The sequence below is a fragment of the Myotis davidii genome, unplaced genomic scaffold (assembly GCF_000327345.1).
Source record: "Myotis davidii unplaced genomic scaffold, ASM32734v1 scaffold726, whole genome shotgun sequence".
NCBI classification, from domain to species: Eukaryota; Metazoa; Chordata; class Mammalia; order Chiroptera; family Vespertilionidae; genus Myotis; species Myotis davidii.
Window position 1 is genome coordinate 1413778 of NW_006297808.1, and position 8897 is coordinate 1422674.

Sequence of the window (8897 nt, forward strand, 5' to 3'; positions counted from 1 at the left end):
TATGGATTGACTCCATAAAAGGAGCCACAGACATGAGCCCAGCTGAGCAGAGCTATTGAGGACAGGACATCGTGACCATCACTCATTTACAGGAATCACCAGGAATCAGAGCGAACTCAATGGCACATAACAACAGCAATGAGGCATGACTGTGGCACATGTATGGGGTGTGTGCACAGGATGTGCATATGAGGCACAGGTGTGGGACAGGTAACTAGGATGTGTCTATGGGCCGTGTATATGGGGCATATATAGAAGCATGAGGACATGCATGTGGCATGGATGTGAGATACATGTGAGCTGTGTGTGAGTTGGATGCTTGTGTGTTATGTGGATGTGTGCAATGGGTTCAGGTGACTGGAAACTATTCTGCTGAGAGACAGATGCTGAAGATAAAACTGGGTCACATCCTTCAAGATAGCCTCAGCTGCTATCTCTGCAGCCTCCCCTACTCCCTTCTCACCCCCCACCAGTGCCCTAGCCAGGTTGGAAAATGTGGAGGGGCCTCTGCCCCAGGGCTCCAAGGATAGCTCGCCACACACTTCTTGGGAGTAAGGGTCCTCAGGCCAGGACATCCACTAGGGGGACAGTCTGAATGCTTCCTGGACATAGTAGGTGCCCAGTGTAAGATGGAGGGACAATGGGTGGTGGGTGATGACTTACAGTGACCTGCCAAGGACAGAGAAAAGGCGTATGTCCAAGGCTACAGCGATGGCTAAAGGGGCAGAGCTGCCCTCTGCCCTGCCCAAAACCCTCTTTTGTCCCTTTGCTGATGTTCTCATCTTGTTTCCATCCCGTCTTCTTTCACTCATTTTCTCTCCTCACTCTAGCATTCCCTCTCCTGGGCATTAATTATTTTTTCTTAAAATATGATATGCACCCAGAAAGTGTAGAAATCTTCCATATACAGCTCAATTAATTTTCACAAATTGAACACATCCATGTACCCAGCATCCAGATCAAGAAACAGAATAATACTAGCCTTCCTGTACCCTTTCTAGTCACCACCTCCCAAGGATAACCACTCTGACTTCTAACACTGTAGATTAGTTTTGTCTAATTAGTCATTTTTAACCCCTGCACCTGAGTCCTTCCCAACTCAGGAGCAACATTAACCCTTTCCTGAATGTGAGAGGTGAGGAGAAAGCAGTGTGGTCATGCTATCTGTCCCCACTTCCCTACCCCACTGACGGCAGGCAAAGGATGAAGGACCTAGCTGGCCCTCATCACAGACACCTGTCAAGAGTCTCCACAGCCCCTGCTTGAGTGTTTCAGGGCTAAAATCCATAGCTTGACAATGAGTAACCTCTCTCTATAAAAGCCTAATATGCAGTGTCCCCTCAGAGCTCAACCTACTGGGAGTCTGATTGCTCTCTATGACATGCACTGACCACCAGGGGGCGGTGGGGAACGAAGGAAGGCCCCGGTAGGCAGCCGCTAGGGACCCTACCCGTGCACAAATTTCACACACTGGGCCTCTAGTTAATTTACATAAGTGTGTAAGTTAGGGCAATGTTAGCTGCTATAATAAACTCTAAAATTTCCGTAACTTATCACTACTTATTATTTCTCATTCTAGAACAGTCTTATGCTGATATTCTTGGTCAGCAGGTAGCTCTTCTCCATGTGATGATACAGGTACCCAAACTCCTTCCATCTTGTGGCTCTCTCTCCCCTCCCCAGGGCCTTGGAGTTTTGAGCATCCTGCGAACAGACAGGAGAAGAGGACAAAGAGGGCCACCTGCTCTTTAGGTGGCTTTTCCAGGAAAATGTCACTTCTGCCTATGTTCCATTGGTGAGAATTAGTCACATGGTTTATATATGTGCAAGGAATGTTGGGAGATATAGTCCTTGGATGGGCATTCATGTCCCATTGACAATTCTCTTCTCGGGAAGCAGAGAATGAAGATTTGGTGGGCTTCTCTGTCACGGTGGGCCTCATAAGGAGGGAGAGCTCACAAAGGACACAATCTCTTCGCTCTGCCTCTACCTTGCTGGGAGGGCAGAGTTCACTGACTCAGTGCCTCATTCACTTATCCGTTTGAATGACTTCTCACTCATTCATTAGTTTTCAAATTCATTTACTCATTTGAATGACTTCTCACTCATTCATTAATTTTCAAATTTATTTACTCATCTTTACAACACTACATCCACATTCTGTGCACACACATCCATACGTACATCTACACCTCCTATATACCCTGTCAAGAACTAAGGGCCAGAGTAGCTCCACTGGCCAGAGTCACACACCCACCATGTGGACAGCTCACGGTGGGCTCTGGGGTCCCAAGAGGTCCAGGGGGGGAAGGGGACATATGAAGAGCTGAGGAATTGGCAATCTGGTTCTAGGAGGTCTGTCCCTCCCGGAGGACCCACATTCGAGGGCCTGAGTGGATTTGAGCCTCAGGGAGGAGAAGGAGCTGTGTGCCCTGGTCATGGCAGGGGCCAGGGCCGCAGACTTGGGAAGTTGAAATAATTCCTATGCACAGCTCTGAGGCCAGTGGTTCAGGGGGCAAGCTTGGCTTTGAGTCAGCCAGATTGTGCTCAAGTCATTGGCCAGGTCACCTATGGATTAGGTGGCTCTGGGCAGCTCTGAACCTCACTGACCCTCAGTGATCTCATCTATGAGATGGACAATGATCCTTAGCTCATGGGCTCATTGTGAGAATTAGAGGTAATGAGAATGAGCATAATCTCTGAGATATGGCAGAGTTCAAAGTGGGCCACTCTCACTCCTGGGTCCAGGCTAAGGGGAACCTGGGTCTGTGGGGAATTTAATTCCAAGTCCCCCGAGTGTATAAGCCCCCAATCCAGCCAGGGATGGCCTTGGGCCAGGGTCGGGGCTAAACCATTGCCTCAGTTGTGAGGCCTTGGGTAGGGGAGGGAATTCCGATGTAAAGTCCTAAGGCAGAACAGGCAGAGCCCACAATCTCAGAGTATAGCCCCTTCCTCTCTTCTACCACTTCCCCTGGTCCCAGCAAAAGCTTCCTTCCTTCACATTACATCCCAGAGATCTGCACCTTCCCAAAGGACCCGAAGGAAGGCAATGCTTAAACCAGAGCAGTGGCCCCTAAGGGTAGATTTACAAGGTGAGAGGAAAGCAGGAGACCTAAAGGAGGAGGGGAGCCTAGGGGAGGTGAATAGGGAAGGCTGCCGCCTCTGCTCATTTTTTATTAAAGATCTGCTTCAAGGTCAGTCCTGCCTGTCTGCCGCAAGGGACTCCTCAATTTCCCAGGCCCTGCAAAGAGAGAGAGAGAGAGGCTGTAAGGAGAGGAAGGAAATGGAGAGGAAGAGGCCTGGGGTGGGCCAGGCAGAGAGGCACAGAGAGGAAGAGGCAGTGTGATTCTCGAACATAGTGTGGGCCCAGCGGAGTGCTGGACTCTGAGGGGGCACCAGGGTGACAGGGAAGGGAGCGCGGAGAGAGAAAGGACAATAGCAAGGAAACACTGATGGTTTGGACCAGGGGCAAAGAGTGAGCAATTAAGGTATCAGATGGGGAGAGGGATATAGATGCCAGGTTTTATTGTTTTCCAGGTAAAAAGACACCAGAACATCACTGGCCTGTCCCCTACATCACCAATTCACTGCAAGCTATGGCAATGAGAAGATCTATAATAATTAGAAAAGAAATACAACCCTCAGAGACAGGTATTACTAGCCCCATCTTACAGATTAGAAAAACTGAGGCTTGGTGAGGCTTTCCCAACGCCACACAGCTAGTCAGCAGCAGTCTGGGCTTTGGGCAGGGAACAGCCCCAGGCTGTTGAGGAGTATGAGGAGTATGAGTTCTAGTGTAAACGAGGGCCATAGCATCAGTTCCGCAATTTCAGGAGGAACTGTGGGTCCAACTCAGAGTATGACTCCAGAGATACGGCAGATTAAAGACGGCCACCAATTCCTGGCCCCTCCTCCCATTAAGAGATGGAATCTATGTTCCCCACCTTTGAATGTAAGTGAGGGAGTGCAATTTTAAATCGAACAGGCTCTGTAACCGCTTTAGCTAATAGAAAATGGGGAAAGTGATGTGTGTTTTGAGTTCTGGCTTTAAGAGATTAGCAGCTTCTAATTCCCCTCTTTTGGAACAGTTGCTTCCAGATCCCTGAGCTGCCATATGAGAAGCCTGACAACTCTGCTAGTGACAACACAAGAGGAAGCCTGAGACTACCTGGAGAAGGCAAGAAGGAAAGCTGAGCCCAGCCCTCCAGCCATCCCCACCAGAGCCCAGACCCTCCAATCCACAACCATTAATCAGCTGAAAACCACCAGGTGATTCCATTTAATGCTTCATGGAGCAGAAGAGTCACTTAGACAAGTCCTGCCCAAATTTCTGATCCACAAACTTGTGAGATATAATAAAATGGTTGTTGTTTTGAGTCATTAAGTTTTGGAATATTTGTTACGCAGCAATAGATGGCCATTAGAGTAGGTCTGGAGAGCACTCAGACACCATTACATTTAACAAGCACTTAAGGTGGTCCGATGCAGAGAGTTGAGGAAACACTTTGAGAAGCACCGGATGAAAGGGAATGACTTCAAAGCCAAGTGCCCCCAAGGTGTGTGTCTACCTCACATTATACAAAAATATAAATGGAAAGAGACAGGCAGAGCCAGAGAAAAAGAGAGCAGAGTAAATTGAGGGGTGGAGAGGAAGGAAAAGGGGTGGAGGAGGAGGACAGACAATAGCTTTGAGACAGACAAAAAAACCAGACAATTCAATTCAACAAGCAATGATTCTTGCCTCCCCTCTGCTGGTGTTTGATATATGGAGGTAGCCATGACCCAACCCTGCCTTCAAGAAGTTCATATCCTAGACACAGGGTGGCACAGAGAGAGGGTGGCAGAGGTAGGGCAAAATAAGAGAGAAAGAGCAGAGCTAATTCTGAGGTCAAGGTCACTATAAGCCACTGTCTGGGCCTGGGAACTCTGGTGAGTGAAGACACCAGCCTGGCTTGGCCAGGCCTCTCATCACAGGGTCTTTCCTGCCCTTGCCTCTGAGCATGAGGCCCTTGCAGAGATAATCAGGCAACAGGGGGTGGGAGGATGGGCACCTGGAAAGGGAGTTGGCCCTGGAGCTGAGTGTTAAAGGACATGGAAATAGAAAAAGATGCTGCAGCAAATATAAAGGCTAGTGGGAGATACAGCGTTGGTTGGTGGGTGAGGAGACAAGGAAGGCCGACAATGCCAAATTTAGTGACAGATTGAAGGCAAGTGAGTCGGGCTATGGGAGAGCTTGAATCGCTCTAGGTGCAGAGCTCTGAATCAGACACTGAGTCTCATGTCTACTTTGGAAAGGTTTATTTATGGCACTATTGTTCCATAAAGGTTTATTTATGGCAGAATGTAAGGCAGACAACATTTTGGGTGGTGAAGCTAGGCAGAAGATGGATTGAGAAACCATCAAGGGAAGCATTCAGACATTCAATCAACAAATATTTACTGAATACCTACTATGTGCTGAAACTGGGAATATAGCAGTAAGCAAAGTCTAGAGTGTGAAGAGAGAGAGAAAAAAACCCCTAAGTAGATGGGTAATATGACAGATGGCAATAAGATGAAAATAAGGGAGGTACTCCACAGAAGCTATACAAATGGCAAGGTACACACAAAAAAAGGTGCTCAACATCATTAGTCATCTGGGAAATGCAAACCAGAACCAAAATGAGACACCAAGTCACACCTATTAGGATTACTATATTTTCAAAAACAATAGAAAATTATATGTGGCGATAAGGATGTGGAGAAATTGGAACCCTTTTGCATTCCTGGTGGGAATTACAATGTTATAGCTGCTATGTAAAATGGTATGGTGGTTCCTCAAAAAATTAAGGACATGGAAATTCCACTTTCAGGTATATACCTTAAAGAATTAAAAGCTGGGACTCAAACAGATATTTGTACACTACGTTCATAGCAGCATTATTCACCATAGCCAAAAGGTGGAAACAACCTAATGTTCATTGATATATGAATGAATGAATACACAACATGTGGTCTACCCATATCATAAAATATTATCCAGTCTTAAGAAGGAAAAAAGTTCTATCACATTCCACAACGTGGATGAACCTTGAGGATTTTATGCTAAGACACAAAAAGGCAAATTCTGTATAATTCTGTATAAATGAGGTACTTAGAGCAGTCAAATTCATGGACACAGAGAGTAAAATGGTGGGTGCCAGGGGAAAAGAGATGGGAAGTTAATGTTTCATGTGTGCAGTTTCAGTTTGAGTTTGGGTGATGGCTGCACAACAATGTAAATGTACATTTTAAATAGTTAACATGGTAACTTTTATGTATACTTTACCACAATAATTCCTTTAAAGGAGTGAAAAATAGTGTTGGGCGAGGAGATGCTGTTCTATATAGGGAGGTCTTGGAAGGGTTCAGTTATCAAGTGCTATTGGAGTAGAGATGTGTGTTCCAGGAGAGAGTAAATGGGGAGAGGCAGGTACTATGCAGGGGACCAGGACCAAGCAAGGCCTGGCCCAGGCAGACACCATGGGGAGTGGGGTGAAGAGGAGAGACAGTTCCAGGAGGTGGAAGGTCTGTAGGAAGAAGGGGGAACTGGAGGACTCAAGGTCTCACAGAGTTCTGACTTGAGACTAGACTTAAAGGAGGAGGGAGGATGGATCAGGGGCCCAGAATGAAGCAGACAGCCCCTCCACAGGTTTACTTGAAGAGAGATTGATGAAGGGACTCTGCACAGAGGTGTGGGTGGGGATATGAAAACCAAGCAATAAAGAATTGACTTATAACAGTGGGAACTGTTACCACCTCTAGGCCTGAATGCCACAAGGAAGAAAAAAATGCCAGAAATGCCAGAACTTGGCCAGAAGACCTGGAGCTGTGGACAAGGTCCTATTGGACCAGAGTTGGAGAGGAGCTCAGCAAGGGAATAAATACCAAGTTCTCTCTCCTCCCACCCTTCATTCTCCTGGCGATGCTTCTCCTCAGATGAATCCAACCAGAAGTCAAGAGCAAGCGAGCCCGGGGAGCCTGTCTGCAGAGGTCAGCTTCCCAGGCCCAGAGCAGGACAGAGAGGGTGGGGAAGAGGCTCCGAGGAGCAAACAGAGAGCAGCCAGCACAGATGGTGATGCCGTTTGTTGAAATGATAACACAAGGGAAGGAGCCCTTTTTAGAAAATTAGCAGGCCGACAGGGAAACCGGGATAGAGGTCTATTCCTCTGAGCCAGGGCCAGGGAGTGCAAGGGGTGAGAGTGCAACGGGGCTCTGCATCTCATGTTGGTAGAATAGATGGCCCAAGGAAGGTAGGAAAGCTTGCTTCCAGCCAGTTGCAGGGCCCTCTCTCCTCCCCTGAAGCAGCTCCCACTGTAAAGCTGAGGGGGCAGGGGGAGCAGGGGCTTCAAGAGGCAGATGACGGGGAGGGCAGGAGGAGGTATGCCTAACTGGGGCAACGTATTCCTAGGCATAGTCTCAAACATAGGCCAGGGCTTGGCAGAAACCAAATCAGTGTGGTGAGGTTTAAAGCCAACTTGACTTAATTTAAGAAATGGGCTTCACTCGGAGAGGATACCCTCCCTGCACCTTCTCTGGCCTCCCCCACACCCTCTCCACACACCCAGCCACAGCTAACCAGGCAAGGAAAGGCCTGCAGGCCCTCCAGGGGCCCTTCCCCAGCCCTTGATCTGTTGACTCCCTGATCAGCCGGGCAAAAGGGGCAGCCCTTCCCAGACAGGGGAACAAGCACACTGGTGCTAGGCCAGCCCAAGGAAAACCCCAGCAGATGAAATATTCATGCAGCCAGAAGGCAGGAGACCAGCAGAGGACTCGCTGCTGGGGCTATGGGGCTGTGGTAATGGCAGTAGCAGCTGCAGCCCATCCCTCTCCCACATCCCAAGCTTTGTTCTGCAGACTGGGTTGGGCCTGCAGTGTCAGGATCACACACACACACACACACACACACACACACACACACACACACTGAAGATGCATGTGAGGGTGGGGTGAAGAAACTTGGGGGGGAAAGAGAGAGGAGAGGAGGAGGGCACACACAGACTCCAGACATGGACAGACAGACACACACAGTTATACATATAAACAGATGGGCACACATGCACATAAACCCACACAGACTCACAATAACCATACACTCGACCCAGGGATGACTCTCAATGTCATATAAATGCCTTCTTAAAAGCTACCTCACTTGCTTCACCCTCGTCCCAGCCCTGCTCATGCCCACTCAGGTACTTCCAGCCCTGCTTGCTGGGGCAGGGAAGCTTCCAGGGGGACACCACTGGTGGGCTCCAAGCGAAGGCTTCCACGTTCCTGGCTGCCATTAGGGAAAGGTTTCTGGGCTCCCAACTCCCATTGGGAGCCCCTGAATTTCTGCCACTCAGCCAGCTCACTCAAGGAAAGGGAGGCGGGAGCCACAGAACAGACAGATCATCCAAAATCAGGAAAAGTAACCAAAGGTGACTTGAACTCAGGACTCCAGACGCCCAACCGGGCGAGCACTACGGAAGGTCCAGCGACTCCGGTCTCAAAATTCGTCTCCTCCACTGAGACGTCCTCCACTAGCAGCCCACCCGACCTCAGTCCGGCCACCAGGATGCACGATGAAAGGGGTGCTCTGGAGGCGATTCACTGGTGGGCCCTCTTAGATATCTGCTGCGCAGTGTCCTAGCCAGAACTCAGCACCCCGAACTTCACTCCCGGTCCAAATAAATAACCTCCCTTACTCCGGATGCCTCTCGGGTCTGGCGTGCCCCCACCCGCAAGGAGTGGAACAGACGTCCCTGAGTGGAAATCCCCCAGTGCCCCATTTCTCACCACTGCTGCGAGGTGGAAGGGCCTCCACACCTACAGAGGGCGCTGTGGGCGCCAGTCGCTCTGGCCGGCCGGCGGGCAGGGAAGCCGCCTCCATGGTGGTG

The 8897-nt window shown here is 49.3% G+C and overlaps 1 long non-coding RNA gene across 1 annotated transcript; it reads left to right on the forward strand.

The window, feature by feature from the left end:
- Positions 1-1590: 1590 nt before the first annotated feature.
- Positions 1591-4380, forward strand: LOC107184611. Its single transcript, XR_001515499.1, has 2 exons — positions 1591-1795; positions 4089-4380. It is a non-coding gene; the product is annotated as an uncharacterized LOC107184611 (long non-coding RNA).
- Positions 4381-8897: the final 4517 nt, after the last annotated feature.